The sequence below is a fragment of the Camelus bactrianus genome, chromosome 6 (assembly GCF_048773025.1).
Source record: "Camelus bactrianus isolate YW-2024 breed Bactrian camel chromosome 6, ASM4877302v1, whole genome shotgun sequence".
NCBI classification, from domain to species: Eukaryota; Metazoa; Chordata; class Mammalia; order Artiodactyla; family Camelidae; genus Camelus; species Camelus bactrianus.
In genome coordinates, this window is record NC_133544.1 from 98,085,812 (window position 1) to 98,105,133 (window position 19,322).

General features: G+C 41.3%; 1 protein-coding gene across 7 annotated transcripts in view; it reads left to right on the forward strand.

Annotated features, from left to right (window-relative positions):
- LOC141578001 (uncharacterized) overlaps window positions 1-19,322 on the forward strand; it is a 147,862-nt gene that overhangs the window by 36,621 nt on the left and 91,919 nt on the right. For 5 of the 7 annotated variants that reach the window (XM_074366440.1, XM_074366441.1, XM_074366442.1 and 2 more), the window contains exons 17-20: window positions 1,631-1,853; window positions 15,329-15,493; window positions 16,070-16,209; window positions 17,999-18,223. The exons of the other annotated variants lie outside the window; for them this stretch is intronic. The gene's annotated coding sequence lies outside the window, so the exon portion shown is untranslated. The remainder of the gene's footprint in view (window positions 1-1,630; window positions 1,854-15,328; window positions 15,494-16,069; window positions 16,210-17,998; window positions 18,224-19,322) is intronic. 7 annotated transcript variants of the gene reach the window in all.

Here is a 19,322-nt window from a genome sequence, read left to right on the forward strand (position 1 = left end):
GTGTCAGCAGAAAGTGACCCTCAGGAGAGGTACTCCTGGTTTTGCTTCTGATGTTCTACAGAAAGAAGGGGTCGGGGTGGGCGAGAGTAGCTCTGCCCGTCCCTTTGAGACCCACCCCTTCATTCATTTATTCATAACACATGCAATTCTGAGTGTCCAGGGGAGAGAGGGTGGACTCACAGTAGTAAGCAAAATGTATTGCTTCTTGAGAGCTTAGCAGTGTCAGAAGTTGTCTTAGCGTAGAATGTTCTAAGAACACAGCAGGGGCACCTAACCCAAAGTGCAGAGGTTCGAGGGAAGGAAGGCTTCCTTGACAAACCGTCAAAATGAGCCTGGAGGCAAGTGGGAAGTAGCAGCAGGTCAGGGGGCACCTGAGGTCATTGGGGACCTGGGTACTGAGGTGAGGCTGGACGAGCAGTGTCGGGGGTGGGGCTAGAACTCTACCAGGGAGCCTCTGAAGGGTTTGAAGTGGGGGTGACGTAATCAAATTTGTGCTTTGGGAAGGCTGTCCTGGCTGTGTGTGTGTGTGTGTGTGTGTGTGTTGAGCGGGGAAGAGGGGGAGAGTTCCACCAACTGGGAGGATCATTAGAAGACCATTGACAGGCTGGGGTGCCACCAGTGGGAGAGGGGCGTCGGGGCTGCTTGGGGACGGCAGGGGCAGTGTGGATGCCGGATTTCCTCATGGGGAGGGCTTATTAACGGGGACCCCCTAGCGGCAGCTAGTGGCTGGAAGAAAACGGATGCAGCCAGGTGGACTTTTCTCTTCTTCCCTGCCTTGTGTGATGATCTTAGCTCAGCGAACATTTGGAAAAGAAGAGCTAAGTTTCAGGGTAGCCCAGGACTTTGTTGAGCTCGTCCGAGTGAGATCTGATAGGATTTAGGCTTGTGTTGAGATCTGCATATTCACTTAGCTAGAAACGTCCCGTCTTTTGGATTTCCATAGGGGTATATATTCTTGATAAAGATTGCTTTCTTGGTGAGAGGAAATTTAATACAGCTGCTGTCTTTCTCAAAAAAAATCTTATCTTTTAAGAAATTTAATATTCAAAAGAATAGCAAAATTTAAAAATGATAAAGTAAGGCTTTGGTGTAGTTTCTTTGGTTTCTGAGTTAATGTAGAGATAGAGCCTTTGCATTACTTAAATAGCACATCCTTGTCAGTATTTAAAGAGCTGTTAGTGAGCGCCCCAGGCCCCACTTCTCAAAGCATCATTAAATCTTGCTCTGAAATAGTGAAGTCATAAAGTTCTTGGTGGCAGAATCCAAACAGTTGGTTTATAATTTGCAGCATAGCAACATTTATAAAATAATAATAGATTCAAAATTAAGAAAGTGGAAGATAATTGATTTTTTTAAAGCTGAAACATAAACTCTCTTGTGTTAATGTTGCAACTGGAAATTTCGAAAAGAAAATTCCTACTGTAATATCATCTATGTGGAATACATATATGTCTATCACGTTTGCAATGTAACTGGGCGGTGGTTTTTGAAGACAGGAACATTTCAGCTGAGATACTGGCAGTGATGCTTGCTGGTTTTCAATGGAAGACCCTAAATTTGCGTTCTTAGCTTTATTCTTTTCTTTTCTGTTCTCTCTCTAACTTTTTTTTTTTTTTTTTTTTTTTTGTAGTGAGAGGGCTCAGTAGTGCTTTGCCAGCATGATTTTGGGGCAATTTGGAGACAGATATCGTGCACAAGCAGTGAGATATTTCCATGCATTTTACTTTCCGGACATCACCATGGAACATGTGGGGGTTTGTGCCTGCAGGCCGGGATGCTGCAGGACTCCCTGATCCATCACCGTTATGTCTTGGAGCTGCTCCAGTCAGTGAATGACTTTCTGTGCCTTGGAGGTAAGGTGATCTGATGCAGATGATCAGATGTGTAACAAAGTACTGTTACTTGAAATAGATAACCTATCAAAAATGGCTCTAAAATACAGGATGAAGGAGGAGAAATGGCTGAGCTGCTTGCATGGGGAATATTCTCAGGTGACTCCCTCATTGTGACTCCTGTCACTCCCCACCCCCCCAGCCCTGCACGGCAGTCATGCTGAAGCAAGCATGCACTTTCTCAGAAACGTGCTGAATTTCCTTGTGCCTCTGTTTGTTGGTTTTTTTTTTTCAAAGCACATCTTGCCCATTGCTTAAATGCCATCCCTGCCAAGTCACCTCTTACACTCATTCTTCTGGACCTCGTCCGTACATAGCTGCTGAATGGATGAACAGAATGTAGTATCTCCATGTAGTGGAACATTATTCAGATGTAAGAGTGAATAAAAAAGAAAAAATAAATAAAGGGGAATATGAAAAAGGCCACCAGCTCTGGGAAGTCCACCCTGACTGCTCAACCCGCCCTTTTCCCTTTGAAACCCAATCACTTATGCTCCTCTCTACTATTTTTGATAGTACTTACCAACTTCTAATAAACTTTAACACTTTCAAAAAAAAAAAAGAGAGAACCTGATACCACTTCAACATGGACGAGCCTTGATAACAGCACGTTAAGTGAAAGGAAGCAGACACAAACGGCCACATATTGTTGACTTCAGTGATCTGAAATGCTCAGAATAGGCACATGCAGAGGCAGAGAGCAGGTGATGGTTGCAAGGGGCTTTGTGGAGGGGGGTTGGGGAGTGACAGCTAGTGACAAGGGTGTTCTCCTGGGGTGATGAAGTGTTCTGGAAATAGATGGTGTTGAGGGCTGCACTACCATGAGTGTGCAGAAGACTGCTGAGCGCTTTCTCTGGGAGTGCCTGTGGTTGGGGGCGGATTTATTTTGTTCTCATCCGTGAAGAGTCATCTTCTGCTGAGGCCATTCTACTCCTGTGAGTGGTGAGGCTCAGAGACTTTGCAGAGTCATGTGTTATTTTCCCCCTTGCTGAGTGTAAGCAAAAAATTTTTAAGCCTGAGAAAGTGCTCCATCTGCAGAAATGTCTTTCAGTTTTGCATGGTGTAAAAATCTTGAGAGATTTTTAATCGTTGAGGACAGCCTGTGGGGGGATACAGCCCGTGAAGCCTGGGTGACACTGGGAAGAGCCACGCTTCCATCCCTGACAGGGGTGGGGATTTCACCCCCGTTCAGATAGTGAAGGGCCCAGACCCGTGAGCGGAGTTGACAATCGTGAATATTTACGTGTATCCGCTGCTTCATCTTGGATATTAATTTCAAGCTGAGTCAGTTTGTGGCGGCAGCCTCATCCTACATCAGGAATCTGTACTATCTGCTCTTTGAGGTGAAGACCTTACAGACTTGATTATTTAACATTCTCCCTTGAATTGATATCTCAGATTCCTTTGTCAATAGTAAAACAGCAGAAATATAGACGTCCTTAATGCCGATGTGACCTGCAGTAGGTTTAGTCTCTGTGCCTCAGTGGCCTTATCTGCGGGTGGGGAAGATGATAACAGTGCTTCCCTCAGAGGGGCTGGTGAGGGGAGAGTGAGGAGCATAAAGGGAGGACTTACACGAGAGGCTTATGAATGACAAAATTTAGTGTTCTCAGCCTGGTGAGGCCACAGGGGCCGAGATGGCCGAACAGAGCATTCCTAGCCGGAGCTCGATCCGTGTTGGCAGCTGTTATGATCAGTATCACCACTGTGGGTTATCAGGCAGTTTTAAGACTTGGTAATAGGAATTCATGAATAATGTTAAAAGATTAGACAACTCAGATCCGGTTTACATAGTTCTCAAGATTTCCTTTGAGAAATGGATATTTTTCCCCCATCTTTAATCTGAGTTGATTCTCTAAAAAAATTCTGTATTCCTCAATCTTTTTGATTTAATTCTCCATTTCTTGAAAAAAAAAGTCTTTAAATGGAGTTACTGGTGTCTGAACTGAGGGTCTCATGCATGCTGAGCACATACTCTCTCAAGTGAGGTATAATCTCCCCCGTGATTTTTTTTAAACTTTTCTTTCTTAGTATTCAGAGGTTAGAGGCCTCTAATTCTTTTTCTGGAAACATGTCCATGAACCTGTAAATCTATAATTAGTGGACAAAATTTGGTTTATGAAAAAATTCTATAAAACTTTCTGCAATCCATTCAAAAGGAAATGCTCATTGACATAAAATGTTTCTCCTTTATGGTGATTTCTAATTTTTTGTCTGCCTTAACTTATTAAAAGTAATCCTCATCATCATAATGACCAAGCTTGTTCTGAATGGACACCTCCCTAAGGCTAAAATGCTTTCCTCATGTTTTACCTCATAGCAGGTTTTTAAGGGTAGGTATCAGTGTCTCCTTTTTTGCAGCTGAGGGATTGAGAGATGGGGCAGCTTGTCCAAAATCTCACACAGCTTGCGCTGGCAGACTCAGGGCTGTAACCCAGGCTGCACAGGATGCTTTCTCAATGGCTCCTCTGATCAGCCCAGTGTTGAGTGGTTTCCCAAACTCCTGTGAGTCCATAAATGAACGATTTTAGCGGTCTCAGTTTGATGAAGCCTTCAAAGGAGACACACCAGTGAGAATGTGAGACAGAGTGGCATAAATTGAAATTGTACATTTTCACAAATGTTGCATTCTCAGGCAATGACTTAAAAAGTATATGTTTTTTTATTTTAGTGCTCTGTAAACACTAAAAACAAAACATTAAAAATGATTATAATGCAAAATAAGAGTGGGCTTTGAAAGTCCAACCATTGCTAATGATGTTGCTTGTTTTTCTCTAGTGGTGCTTATTGACAGAAAAATTTACAAAGACTGAATAGGTTCTATGTAGTCTTAGTATGGAGGAAAGTTTTGTCAGTGAATATTGTAAGTAAAATCTTTACTCTTTTCTTTCCTGATGATGAATATGTAAGTTGTTTTCATGGCTTAACTACATTTCCTCATTTGTGAAATTTGAGTGATGCCGTTTACCTTGTTTGACTGTGAGATGTAGACGCCTTGTATACGAAGCACCCAAGTGCTGCTGAGTAAAAATATGCTGTCACAAGGACAGATAGTTTAGAAGGATCAACTCTGAATACTAAAGAGTGTGGCTTGTTTCTGATGCATATTCAATATGCATATATATGAATATATGAATATGGCTTAAAGTAACAAGGATTCAGGGTTTTGTGTGTGTGTGCAGTATGAAGGTTTAATGAAATCTGTATCATTCTAGTGAGACAGGGACTAGTTAAATCACCTTAAGCAGACGGCCTTGAAGATTATTTACACAGAATGTGTGTTGTTACAACTCAGAATTCATGTTGCCGTGTAACCATCCACTCAGAAATTTAAATTCGTAGAAATCTGACCGGAACTATTAAGTTTAGAAAAATCCACATTGATCATTTTAAGGGAATAAGCTTCTTTCTTTTGTGATTAAAGAAATTTTGATTTATTTTTCTGCATGCTTAATAGGTTTTAAAATATCAAAACATTGATTGACATGTCACTTTTTTTAATAGAATAAAGCTCATGCTGTTTTAATGTGCAAATAAATGTTTTTGTATTTCAAAACACTTGTATGATTTCCTGGCTCTTTGAGAAGTATTTTGCAAGATACTTAGATTACCTACTGTTGGAAAAATACAGACGTGACTTTTATGAATAGAGGTCTAGTACAGATCTGTTGGTTTTTGCTACAGTGCATGACATGAGGCCTAGGAGAGAAAGCTTTGCTGCTGATTGCCGGAAGGACAGATCCCAGATCTCAGTCTCCCCTCCTGTAAAATGAAGTGGCTGGACTGGATTCTTTCCTCTTCTAAGATGAGTTTCCATGAGCCTGTGTCTTTTGTTTATATTCAAGAGTATTAGCAATGTCAGATTAAATACTGAATACCCCTCCCTTCCCCGAAGCAAACTGCAGTATGTGCTACATAAGCTTTTAGTTATATGAATCTTGTTTCTGATAAAACAGGCAATTTTTGTGTTGCATCTTTCCCGGCAACCTGGAAGGTCTTTTTAGCCATAGGAGGCGCTGTTGCACCTTCATACAGTCTTAATTTTCCTGTTTGTAAAAGAAGGCTTAACGAATATTTTTTTGCTTTGATTCCTTTGCTTAGTGCTTCAGAATAGCACAATGTCCATTATGTCTGTCTACCTGGAAAAATTATTCTGCTTATATCTTTGTTTTATTCTGTCATCTCGCTGTGAACATTTCAGACTTGCTGTGCAGACAATGGCAAAATCGGTCTTTTATTCCAGTGTTAGCAACCAGTGAGCCGGGATTTTATAAAGCAGCTAGAAGCGGCCTCTTGAGCACCTTAAAGCTGAAAAGTGTACTGAGTTCCCAGAGTATTGACCCAGCCGCTGTGTGTCATTTGGTGGGAGGTGATTTTGTACATAGAAGAAGGAGTGTAGTGATTTGACTTGGGTTTGCGTGCACGCGCTGCCACTGAGTCACGTGAGCCTGAGTCAGTTTGTTCTGAGTTTCTCCCTCGTCTGTGAGATGGGGATGCTCGTTTATGCTTTGCAGAATTGTGAGAATTAGAAATTATGTAAAGTGTTTAGCACAGTGGGAATGTCAAAGGGCTCATAAAGATTAGCTCCTGTTTTGTATGAAGCCATCATTTTAGAGTCTTTGGCAATTACTAAGAAACAGGAAAATAAGAAAAGCTGGTTTTATGATGAAAGATATTTGAGGAGGTTCCATAGTTCCTATACCCATAATTTAGCATCAGCAAAGTCAGGACGGTTACACAGTCGCCCTGAACCAATGTTAAGCCACAGAATTTTTTGGTACTTCATATATATTGGGGCTTAAGTGGACCCAATACTTATACACATGTTTTCTCCAGCAGCCAACTGAGAGATGACACAGAAGAACAGACAGGCGATAAATGTCTCCTTTATTACTGATGAAGCCACGTTCTCCATGAAATTCAGGGCTGTGGGAAAATGCGTGTCATGATACTGTGTCCCAGAATTAGAGACTCACGCAGTCCCAGGTAACTCTGGGCCACAGCGAGCCTTCCCTTAAGATGATCTGCCCCATCCTGCACAGGGCTGAACTGCCATGGAGCTGAGCATCCCGGGTGCTTCCTAAGGGTGGCCAACACTGGAGGGAAAGGAAAGGTTTCATATGCCCTGCTTGTCTCTCCGGACTCACACCTCAATCTGGTATTGAGAAGAGTGCTAGCCGTTGGCCAGGGGTCAGGGGTGTGAAGGGGGAAGCACTCTCCATGGACCAGAGTAGTGTGGAGGAGGCAACCCTTCTCTCAGTTTAAACAGGTGGTGAGATGCAAGAGATGGGTGCTCTCCAAGAGTTTATAAGAGGGGAAATAAGGATTTCCTTTGGGACTCAGACTAGCCATGAAACACAGAAGATGATTAGTAGGGAGACTTGTAAATCTCTTTCTTATTAAATTCACATTTGTTGAGCACCAAAAATGTGCTACATACTTTTCTGAGCGTTTTACAGAAATGAATCCTTCAATCTTCACAACAAGTGAGTAAGGGAGATTTGATTGTTATCCCAGGTTTACAATGTGGAAATTGAGGCACAGAGAGAGTAAGTAAGTTGGCCAAGGTCACAGAGCTAGTAAGTGGCAGAGCTGGAATTTAAACCCTTGCTGTCTGGTTTCGAGGCTCCCAGGGATGGGCTTTGGGTGTTTAGAGGTATCTGCATCCCTGGATCTCTGTACCTCTGTGCATCACTTAGCCCAGAAAGGACAGGGAAAGGAGAGTTACACAGGTGCTCACAGTCATGTCTCAGCCACTGTCCACGGACAGTGCACCGTGATTGGCGTTAAATGTCTTCTGGGCTGCAGATCTGTTCGTATAACAGAAATTTAGTCCATTGAGTTAATCTAGAAAACCTTCCTGCTCTGCTTCTGTCCATGGTTGCCATGTGACTGCCTGCCCGTGATTGGGCCGTTGAGGAGAATTTGTACTCATAGTTGAACTCTGATATTTCAGTCTGGTTCGTAGTTTCACATCTCCTGTTACATTAATAAATTCAATTTCTGGTTTTCTTGCATCAGTCTCTCATGAGCTTGGTTAATGTGACATCAGTCCATGGGAGCCTAGGGTTGCTGACGGTATATTTTCTGAGCACGTTGTGGCACTTCTACCCGTGCGGACCTGGGTGGAAGATTTCCGCCTTCCGCACTGATTTCCCCGAAGAGCAGGGTCCTCTCCCACCCCCGGATTTGAGGCTGGGAGTTCTCAGAATAGGCCAGTCAGAGGCCAAGTCAACCAATCAGAAAATGATGAAGTCCTTGGAAGTGGGTTTAATAGAAAAAAAGGGCTTCCAGGTAGTCCGATGGGCTGTTCGAGTCCATTTGGTGAAAAGCTATCCACTGTTTCTGGTTGAGCTGCTTCTTTGCTGTTGAAAAGTCTGGATTACATGGAGGGATTTTAAAAAGCAGAATAGTGTGATTTCATGTGGTACATCCACACCGGTGAGAAGTGATGGATGACCGCCTGTGTGAGGCATAGACAGAGTCTTACAAACTTCATAAAACAGCTTAAAACTCTGCCATCTGAGTGCAATTCATATGGGGTCCAATTCATGACTGGGCATGCTGAGAGGGCAAATAATTGATAATGGCAGAAAGGACACGGAGGCATCAAAAAGGTCTCAGTCATGTTCCCTGTTTAAAGGATGTGGCACAATGTAATATATTTGAGCTGGTTCTTCACTGAACAGTTTTGAGTGTTTTCTGGGACTCCCCAGTGCACCAAGGTTCCGTGCAGCTGGGTGTCCCCTCAGTGCAGCTCTGTCAGCGCTCATCCTGGGCTGACGTGGTGTCACGGGGAGCAGGACGGTCAGCGTCCCCGGCTCCTCCGACCTCCGTTTCTTCATCCTCAATGCTGGGTTTCTCTTCGGTGTCTACTTAGTAGGGTTGCTGAGAATCACACGTGATGGTGGTCAGGGGCGATTTGTGGTTGTCTCTGTGATTGTCATATAGTGAATATTTGATAGAAACTCTTGTTTTTTATTAAAATTATGGCTCCTAAATTGCAGTGGTTTTTAGTCTGCATTTACTCTTTTTATAAATTTATTCTTATTTTTAAATAAGCACTTATATTTATTTATTTTTATGAAGGTACTGGGGACTGAAGCCAGCACATTGTGCATGCTAAGCAGGTGTTCTACAACTGAGTAATACAGACCCTCCTTGTCTGAACTTAAAAATAAATATTTCAATACACAAAATAGCTCTTAAACACCATCATGGGACCTATTTTCTGTATAGATAATTGAATACATATGCTATTTCAATAAGAATAAATGTTGTTGGGACATACTTTCTGAATCTGTTTATGTGTTTAAAAACGATCATAGGTAGTGATAAACACGAGTCTTGGATCCACTACTTAGGGTCTGTTTTGTCATCATGGGAAATTATATTCTACAGAGAAGGCTAATTGGGTCTCGTTGATATTTGGATGATTTAGCAGATGATGAAGGCTTTCAAAAGCTGACAGTTTTGTATTTTAAACTAACTACAAAGTTATCTTCTATAAATTGGAAGTCCTCAGCTTGTGAATTGCCCAGTAATTCAGTGTGTACATGTCTGTGTCTCTGTGAACGTGTGTGTGTGTGTGTGTGTGATTTCAGGAAGGTAGAAATAAGTTCCATATAGCCTTCTGATACCTTTCTCTTCCAGTTCAAGGTGTAGGCATATATTTATACAAATAAATTGATACTTTTTTGTCATTTGGCATATTGGTGTGTATAAAAGGTTCTCATACTTGAGCTTAGAATATAGGGGAGATAGAGGCAGGAAGGTTCCTTACACTTTGTTCAGGATGAGAAACAGTAGCTTTTCTTTTTTCTACTAAAGCAAACTGGCACTGAATTGTAACATACTATTACTCAGAATTGCTTTTCTGATCAGATACGAGTGCCTCAGATTTTTCAAGGCAACATGAATGATGAAATGTGTTTTAGCAGTTATCTTTACATGTAGTTTTATTTTTTAAGTAAAAGGCTATAGCCTGTTCTTTCTTCCAGCGTTACAAGAAGTTCCCATTGATCCAGGTACATGATAACTGTGCTTAGTTTCTTCGGGTTATTGTTTTTTTTTTTTTTTTTAAGTGCTTGATTCATTGTGGTGTGAATGAATGTTTAAAATTTCTGGATTTTGATTTTTAGAACATGCTGATTTATCAGAACTGTTAAAAACCTGATTGTTGTTTGGTCCTCATTTGGTGGGGCAACCTATTGATTTCTGTTGTCTGTTAAAGAGGGAAATTCTTCCTCTAGCCTGTAGATCATTAAGTGAATTGTTTGCAGTGTGCCTTTAAAATTCTTTGAATGCATTGAGCATGTTTGTCCAGTGAATTTTGAATTGACTCATAGTAATGACTTTGTTTGATTCTGTGGCTTTTGCTCCTCTCCACATGAAGTTGAATTCTCTGTTGCATTTTATATACGTGTTCTTAACAGGGGAAGAAATTTTGCATTTTTTACATAGGTGGGTTTTCCTATCCCCTCTGAATGCCTTCTGTAATTGATACAGCGAAAATCTGTTATTGCAGTGCTTAATTATTTCATAAATTATTTTTTGGCTTAATCAGAAACAATGAAAAAGAATGATAATTAAAAAACATGAAAACCTTCCTTCCTTTGAAGAATAGAAATGAGGTGGTCAGGCTCACGCGTGCTTTGTACCTGACACCCTTACTTTCATGTCATTGTGTATCATGATTCGGAGTTGGAGTTGCTTCAGGTTTGTAGATTTTTGTTTTAACATTTGTGTTGAATTCATTCTCTAGGCTGATGTTTCCTGTTGCGTTTGTGGAAAGTGTAGGTGAAGGGAAACAGATGCTAAGTTTTGTATTCAGGAGGCCTGAGTTGCTGAAGAGAATAGAGTAGAGGGTGGGCTGAGGAACAGAGTGACACTCCCTCACCTCCAGGCTGAAACTGATGAACAATGAAATCAATTAGGTGTATCGGTATTTATTTGACCAATAGAAGTCAGAGGGCCCAGACTGTCTAGTTATGTGCAATGGAAAGTACTGAATTCACCTGCAGAATTAGGTGATTTACCAAGTAGAAGCAGCTTAGAGCAATCAGAAAAATCAGTTCTATGATGAGATATAAAAAGAATATAATATCTATTATTTCTGAAGCTTTTCTATGTTAAGTTGTGTAGAGCTAAAATTAAGTTCCAAACACCAGGATTTAAGAGTCTGGGTGGTTCTGTGGGATCGTTATTCAGGGATGTGTCTAGACCCTGCTGGAATGCCCGAAGCTGGCAGGAAAAGACCCAGAGCCAGGATTTGTCATTCTAGGGTGTCCTCCATAAGGGTTCCATGTGATAGCCCATGATTGGGTTAACAAATTTAACAGACACCAGATGCATGTCAACCTTAAGAAGAAAAAGTGTGCTTAGTAACTGCTTTCAAGCAAGCACCTGTGCATCCTCACTCCTGTCTCCTTGCCATAAAAAGCAGAGACAATGCCTTGCTTGCATATTTGAGGTTTTAGATAGCACTCTGTTCATTGCACAGCAATGACCCAGGCCCTCAGCTATAAATGCTGGGCTTGCGTGCTGTTAGATAGTCTATTATCCCCAAAACACGGACCTGGCTGGACTGGTGGCCTGCTTTGTAATGAATATCTAAAGAATTTATCTTGTTCCCCTCTCCCCATGACTCCCCTAAAGGTAAACTAAGACTTTTTACTCATTGTGGATTCTACAATCTCTGTCTCATCCTGTCTTTCCCCAAGTTCCTGTTTACTATCACACAACTGTTAAAGACTATTTTCTTTGATTATACACAATAAATATGGGAGCATTTGAGAGGCTCTTTGAGTTGGCTCCCTACTCCCTCTCGCTTTCTTTCCTTTTTCCACAGTCTTGAGTAATTAATTCCATGTCGGTAAGACTTCTGCCAGCCAGTACCCACAGTTCCATGTGAGAAGGATGCAGACTTTATCTCTCCTACCCGAGGGAGAGAGAGAAGAGAATTGAGATCTGCTCCCCCGTGGTCCCTTCCTGCCCCAGGGCCACTGCAGTTCACCTGCAAACTTCTGGCCTCTGCTCTCATGGCCTCTGTCCCAAGAATGATATCAGCCTTCTTTTCCCTTGTCAATATTTCCTGTGCCTTTCAGGAGTTGGTCTCTTCTCTGCAATTCCACCCTGGCAGATGTGATGGTGGACAGCGTGCTGGTGGGCAGTCATTTGGGGACCCCCAGGAGCCATTCTTATTCTCCTGAGTCTCTCATTCGGGGTTACAAAACTGTCGAAAACCGGAGGAATCCCATTCAAGTGAGGTTAACACAGTATTACATCACTTTCATTTTTTTTTGAATTTTCAGTGGAGAAATTATTTGTAACAAACTGTTCCAGATTTTCGGCCGCCTGCTTTCCTCACCACTATTTCCTTGTGGCTCTGGTGCTTGTTTAAAGAGCCAGGTTTCTTCTCTGGTCATTTCTAGCAGCTGGGCTTGCCGAATCCTTGATCTGCATTTGAAGCAGAATGCTTCTTCGTGATGTCAAACTGATTTTCCTTGTCATGTCTTAATATTTTGTGTACACTCAGCAACTGTTTCAAGTGAAATGCTCTTGTCCAATTTCGGTTAACTCACATTTGCTGAACTCCTGCTTTCATGCTGAGGACAGTTTCTTCCTGTTATAAAATTTAGCAATTTGCATTTACTATGGGAAGGTACTGGCCCGAGGTGCTCTCGTTCTTAACAGTTTTAATAACAATTCACCCCTTAAAATGTACAGTGGTTTTTACTCTATGCCCAGAATTGTGCATCCCATTCAATCTTAGAACATTTTCATCCCCCCAACAGGAAGCTCCTTATGCATAAGCAGACATCCCCATCTTCCCCATCCTCTCACAGCCCCATGGAGCCACTTTTCTCTCTCTGTGGGTTTGCATCTCCTGGAAATTTCATGTAAATCGAGTTACTTCATGTAAGTGGAAGCATCTATTGTGACTGACTTCTTTCACACTGAGTAACGTTTTCAATATTTGTCCACTTTGTGGCCTGGGTCAGTACTCAATGCTTTGCTATTGCTGAATAATATTCCTCTGTATGGCTGGGCCCCTCTGTTTACCCATTCATCATGTGATAGGCATTTGTGTTGTTTCTGCTTTTTGGCTGTGATGAGTAATGGCACCGTGAATATTCCTGTAGGAGTTTTTATGTGAACATTTGTTTTCAGTCCTCTTACGTGTGTGCCCAGGAAGCAAAATTGCCTGGTTATTCAGAAACCAAATGTTCAACTCTCTAAGGCCCTGCCAGGCGTTTTTGCAAAGTGGCCAGGCTGTGTTACATCCTCACCAGCAACGGCTGCGACCTCTGCATCTTCTGTGTCCTCATTAGTGCTCGTTACTATTTTTTTGATTATAACCTATTGTAATGAGTGTGAAGCGGTTTCTCCTAGTGGTTTTGACTTGATTTCCCTTACAGCTAATGATATTGAACATCGTTTCGTTGTGCTTATTGGTCATTTGTATATTTTCCTTGATAAATGTTTTTCAGATCCTCTATTCATTTTTTAATTGAGTTGCCTTTTTATTGTTGAGTAGTAGGAGGTTCTTTTTGATTTTGTTTTGTTTTTTTTTTTTTTTGGTAGATACAAATTCCTTATCAGATAAAAGATTTGAAAAAATTTCTGCTGTGTGTTGTTTTTTCACTTTCTGGATGGTGTCCTTTGAAGCAAAGTTTTAAAATTTGATGAACTCCAATTTATCTCTGTTTTCTTTTTCCTTGTCCTTTTGGGGTTATATTTAATATCTGAGGTATTTTATTTAAACTTTTATATATAAAATAACTTAATTAATAGGACCGTTCTTGGAGATGGGTGCTGTTGTTGTCCCAAGTCTATGGATAGGAGACTGGGATGCAGAAAATTTCACTGACTTATCAGTGTCAAAGCTACGCAGTGCTGTGGGAGTTCAGACCCTCATGTTTGTCCCCAGCATCTGTGCTCTTCACCACCATGCTCCACTCCTTCCTGGAATCGTTAATGAAAAATCTTTACTTTTTTGATTTCTTGTTAGTTTTTGTTTTTCTCATTGGGGCCTCATCTCCTCATTTTCCTTAAAGAGATCAGTGTAGGTTTATTTTAGGTCTCATGTAGGCAGAAGCATTGCTATCAGTTAACTTCTTTATTACTCACTCCCCATTGATGGCTGATGCTAGTTGACCTAATGAAGTCTTGCTTTAGTCTTTCCTTCTCATGACACTAACAACAGAGTCATGACTTACAGAATGCTTAAAGAAGAAAGTACTTGATTGATTTTATTTTGCTACCCAATCAAACCAATCAAATAAAAACCCCAGAGTTGACACAGACGGTAAGCCCTCCAGAATAGGCTCACTGTCTTCCTTGTGTTTCATTTGTTTGGTCACAGTGTCTGGATAGTGCCTTGCTGTCCAGCAGTTTTGTTAGGATACAGTGCTCGTGAATCATTGTAAGGACAGAATTTTGACAATAGACTGTGCTGTTCATTTCACGAGGGAAAAGTTAATATAGAAAAAACTGCTCAGATCTATTTTAAAATTAAGCTTGGAATTTTGAGAAGAGTTCAAGAAACCATACAAAGATCTTTTTCACTAATTTTAGATCTATCTTAGACAAATTATGGTTACATAGAAGAGTACCTTATCAAGTAAATTTGACAAGAGGTGTGTATTATTGATTATTTGTTTTAGTTGAAATATTCTACCTGGGATAAAATATTCAGTGCCCATAAATGAACAAATATGTTTGTATTTCTATGCAACATGGGAGCAGACTTCATATGTTTCTATATAATATATATGACTGTGTGTTTTAATCTGTCTTTCAGTGTTTTTATAGTTTTTCAGCAATGTTGTAACTTTAGAATTCTTCTAAGAAAATCACCCCAGATTCTAGTGCAGTTTGTACTGTGTATCCTGTCTTACGCATGGGATTCCACTGTCCCCACAGGGAGGAATTTCCTCTTCTATTGTGTTAGTATCAGAGTTAAAGGAACTGTGATTTCTAGGCCTTTGCTCTCCATGTGTTTGCAGTTGGCTGTCAATCGCGATATTCCCTTTCTTGAGTTTTCATTGTTCAATTAGAATTTTTGAAAATAACTATTAATATGTTGCATCGATCTCCCTAGAAACTTGATGTGTTTGTGCTTTTCAATTTTCAATTTATGTAAAATGTAAATACACACTTGTTTTTAAGTAGTCCTTTTTCACTAGATATTTGGTTACCTCTTTATAGTTAAAATATTTTTTTCCCAATGAATGAATCGGTGTGCATATTTTAAAAGATACCTTACTTTTTATTTTTCTTATTGTAACAGTTATATTCATTGTAGAGAATTTAGAAAATACGGATAAACACAGTCATAACTTCACAATGGCCTCTAATCTCACCTAGACATACAGATGTTAGGTTTGAAAATGAGAATTACAAGTCCTCTCAAATTGTTCTTCTTTTTCAAGTACGTTCTGGTTACTGAGACCCTCGAATTCCCATATGAATTGTAGCAGCAGATAGTCAGTTTCTGCAGAGGAGACCGCAGGGATTGTGATCGAGGCCACGTTGAATATACGGATCGTTCTGGGGAGCACTGCCATTCCAAGAGCGCTGTCTTGTGATCCAGCAATGTGCGTGGTTTGTCTGTCCTTGTATTTAGGTTTTGTTTAATTTTTTTTAACAATGCTTTGAGTTTACAGATTTATTTTCCTTTTTTTTTTTTTTTTTGCCTTTATACTGAGGACAAGTGTGCCAGGTACCGGGATCAGAAGTGTATTTGAGCCCCGCCACTTGCTGCCACCATGGTCGCTGCGCTCTTGCTTCACCCGCTCTACAATGTTGCACAGAATAGGACCTCAGTAACTCTCTCTCTCGAATGATTATATGCTTGTTGGATGATGCTTGAGAGTCCGTGTGATGATTTTTTTTCCCCAGCCTTTCCCCACTTCTTTACTATGCCCTTTCTCTTCCTTTCCTCCAGCCTGGGTTTCAGTTTACCTGTGGCATTGATTTTTCTTGTCTGTAGACACTTCCTTTCACTGGTTCACGATAATTTTACATGTGGGCTGTGGAAACTTGCTAGATGTCAAGAAAGAGCCAATCCATTGCATGCTAGTATTTTTAGAGTGCATTATTGTTTTATCGATTGAAATTAAATCAGGGTGACCCCCTGAGCCCTCCCGTGAGCTGATTTTGCCTTCCTACAGGTGATAATGCTCTGGCTGCTGAATGTGCCCTTTCCGCAGACTTGGTTTTGGAGTTAAGTCACCATCAGTGGAGCCCTCTCTTTAAAAGTTGAAGAAAATATTTGCTCCTTCTCCCTGGTTGAGGACTTGGATGAGATGAGGTAACAGATAAAGAATGGAGCCCCACCTCATTCTAACACCCGCTCATTCCGTTTCTTTCTCCACGGAAAAAGAGTACAATTCAACACTATAAAGATTGATTGTGAGCAAATGAGATAGACAGGACAACCGATCATTTATTAAATATACTTTCATGCCAGAAACAAATGTATTATACACACAAAAAGCACACAAAGCACGGTAGTACCGTGATTACAAACGTGGGTACGAGTTCGAGTCCTGCTCTGGAATGACCAGTCCTGTGAGATGGAGAACTGGTAGGTCGGCTTAGCCTCTCCCGAGCTTGTTTTCTGTCCTGCAGAGATGGGGCTCGCTAGGGGTCCCTCCCCCTTAGAGGTGCTGTAGTGTGCAAATGATGCGCGTGGGCAGCCCGAGCACAGCTGCTCGTCCCTCGTAAGTGCAGGAGAGCATAGCTTTTGTGGTGAAGGCTTTATAACAGCCCCGTGTAGACTCTCAGTGCTACAAAGGGATGCCTTGTGGTTTGGAGATGGGATTCTCATTTCTGTAAATACCCAAGGATTGTGTAATTGGGCCCTGCTGATTTGAATGTATTCTTTAGAAAGTACATATTGTAGATATATTTTTCAAGCATGCATGCTTTTTTCTTTTATTATTTATAGTTCTACCCTCTCTCTTGGTGGGACTTTTCATGGAATCCAGGAAACAGCCCTAAGCCACTTAGCTCTTCACACGTCTCCGTGGCGGTTTTCTTCCCTGACTAGAAGAGGGTTCTGCATAGGGAATTTTCTTTGTTCCCCTTTTCTTGGAGTCTCTCTGTCTGTCTGCCCACCTCTCACCTGTCCAACTGTCCATTTCTCTACCCACTCATTCTTCTGACTTGTTCCAAAAAGCATTTCAGGCAGCTTACAGAAGAACAGATACCAAATAAACAGGTGAGAAAATGGGGCCAAGTTCGACAGTGAGGCTAGGAGGCGAGCCTGTGTGAGTGTGGCAGGCATGAGAGACACGTGTCTGCCCTGTGACTTATAAGATCGACAGCAAGAGTGTGCCTGAGGCTCCCAGCAGACACAGGGAAGCAGGGTTTGTGGGAGATGCTCACTGGCTGTGAAATAAATAAGTGGCTGAGGAGAAGCCCAGCCTTTCCAGCTACTAAGGCTTAGGAGAATATTTTGAGTGTCTTCAACATCAGAGTATTTCTTCTTTTCTTTTGTCAGAGTTCTACATATAGTTGGTTACATTCTGTACCTGGAAATTTCTACAAAATTTCTTCCCACGTGAGTCCTATGACTCGGGAATGGGGTGGTTCTGCTCATTGACTGGGTTTGGCCAGAAACCGAAAATGACAGCTTCAAAGGAGCCTGGGATTTGTCAATTATGTTTTGTCAGTACTGTAGAGTTCAAAAAATGCTTTCACAGTATCTCTCCATCTGAGGCGGCAGCGTGCTCTCTTACCAGCATCAGGAGCTCAGGGCCACGGGATGGTGGGGGCTGACTGCATTGCCGTCAAGACAGCTGAGCTAGTCACTGCAGGTGTGGTTCTTTTACGTAAGGCCTTTCATGTTCTTTACTTGAATGTTTCAACAGGGAGTTAATTAACTGAGTCAATTAACATTTAATAAATATGATGCTTGGTTGAAAAAACAGTTATAGACAGAATATAATCTCTGAAGCCTTTAAAAACGGTTTCATTACTGAAATATCAGTGGGGGAGATACACAGTTTATCTTATTTATGCCTGTCTTTTAAAGTAACAAAGAAAGAAGACAGAAAATGCAGAGGATGGTTTCTGTTCTTCCTTTCTGCTTGCAGGTGCCCTCACCTCCAGTAGCATCCATCCAGACACCGGAACTGACACTGGCCGTGATCAGAACTTCCTCAGCCCTGAAGACACAACTGACAAATAGAAGGGGGCCACGCCCTTTTACAGCAGGTGCTCTCACTTTGTGGATCCTTATGTAACTGAGCGGTGTCAATCAGGATTGCCCGTTTTACATTGTGTGGCACTGCTGCGGTGTCTCCTAGTTACTTGTTTCTGTAAGTATTCATGTATTATTCCCCACTGCGTGGTACTACACGTCTAAAAATCCTTTTTTTCAGATGAAAAATAATGTGCATTTAATATAATATGTCTGAAAAAAGGGGCAAAAGATTCTATCCTGGTCCCTCTACTCAGAGATAATAATTAACAATTTAACATTTATTTTCTGTTATTTTCGTTAGTGTGTATCATCTCTGTCATAAAAACCAGTGAGCACTCTGTCCCTGTTTACTCTTCGGAGACCTCCATTTTCCATTCGGCTTATTACATGTTTTTCTACAATATTCTATCTCCCCTGGCATGATTTTTAAAGACCAGTGTAGCATTCTGTCTTATGGAGGCATCGTCCATTTTACTTCGGACTTAAATAAACTTTTAAATTCCAAGTATACTTAACTGAAATACTGAAAAGAGAACTGTGGTGGTACAGGAAGGCCCCTAACTCCCTTCCCATTATTTCCTGGGAGTAAAAGCTGTTGAAAATTTGGTATATATATTTCATGACATTTATGCCTATGAGATACATATATATACACATATGAGAAATCAATGTATAGGTGTGTGTATATACGCTTTATTTAAAAATGAGACCATACTATACGTTTTTCTGCAGCTCGCTTTATTCACTCAGGGGTATATCATGGACGTCCTACCACTCCAGACTCACCCGGCCCTTTCAGATAGATTGGAGGGGTCTCCTGATGTGCGGGTGTCGTCTCTTGTCCACGGACACATTTGGTGGGAGAGTGCTGTGGACAAGGCCCTGGACCACGGCGAAACGCCGGCTCCCTCAGCGCCCGCAGCTCGCCTTGATTTACCGCATCATTGTGTTGATGGTGGACAGTTAAGTTTTCTCCATTTTCCACTGTCAGAAAGAATGTTTGAGTTGCATCCTTCTTGTACAGACATTCCTGTGATCTTGTATGTGTATTCCTTTAGTTAAGGCTTCTGGAAATTTAGTCCCTGGATGTGACATTTACATTCATCACAGACTCCTTTCAAGTGACTAGAAATTCCTTCTCCATTGGGGAATGAAAAAATGCACAATTACTTATGTAACCAATTCTCTATCGCTGGATATGATTTCACTTCAGT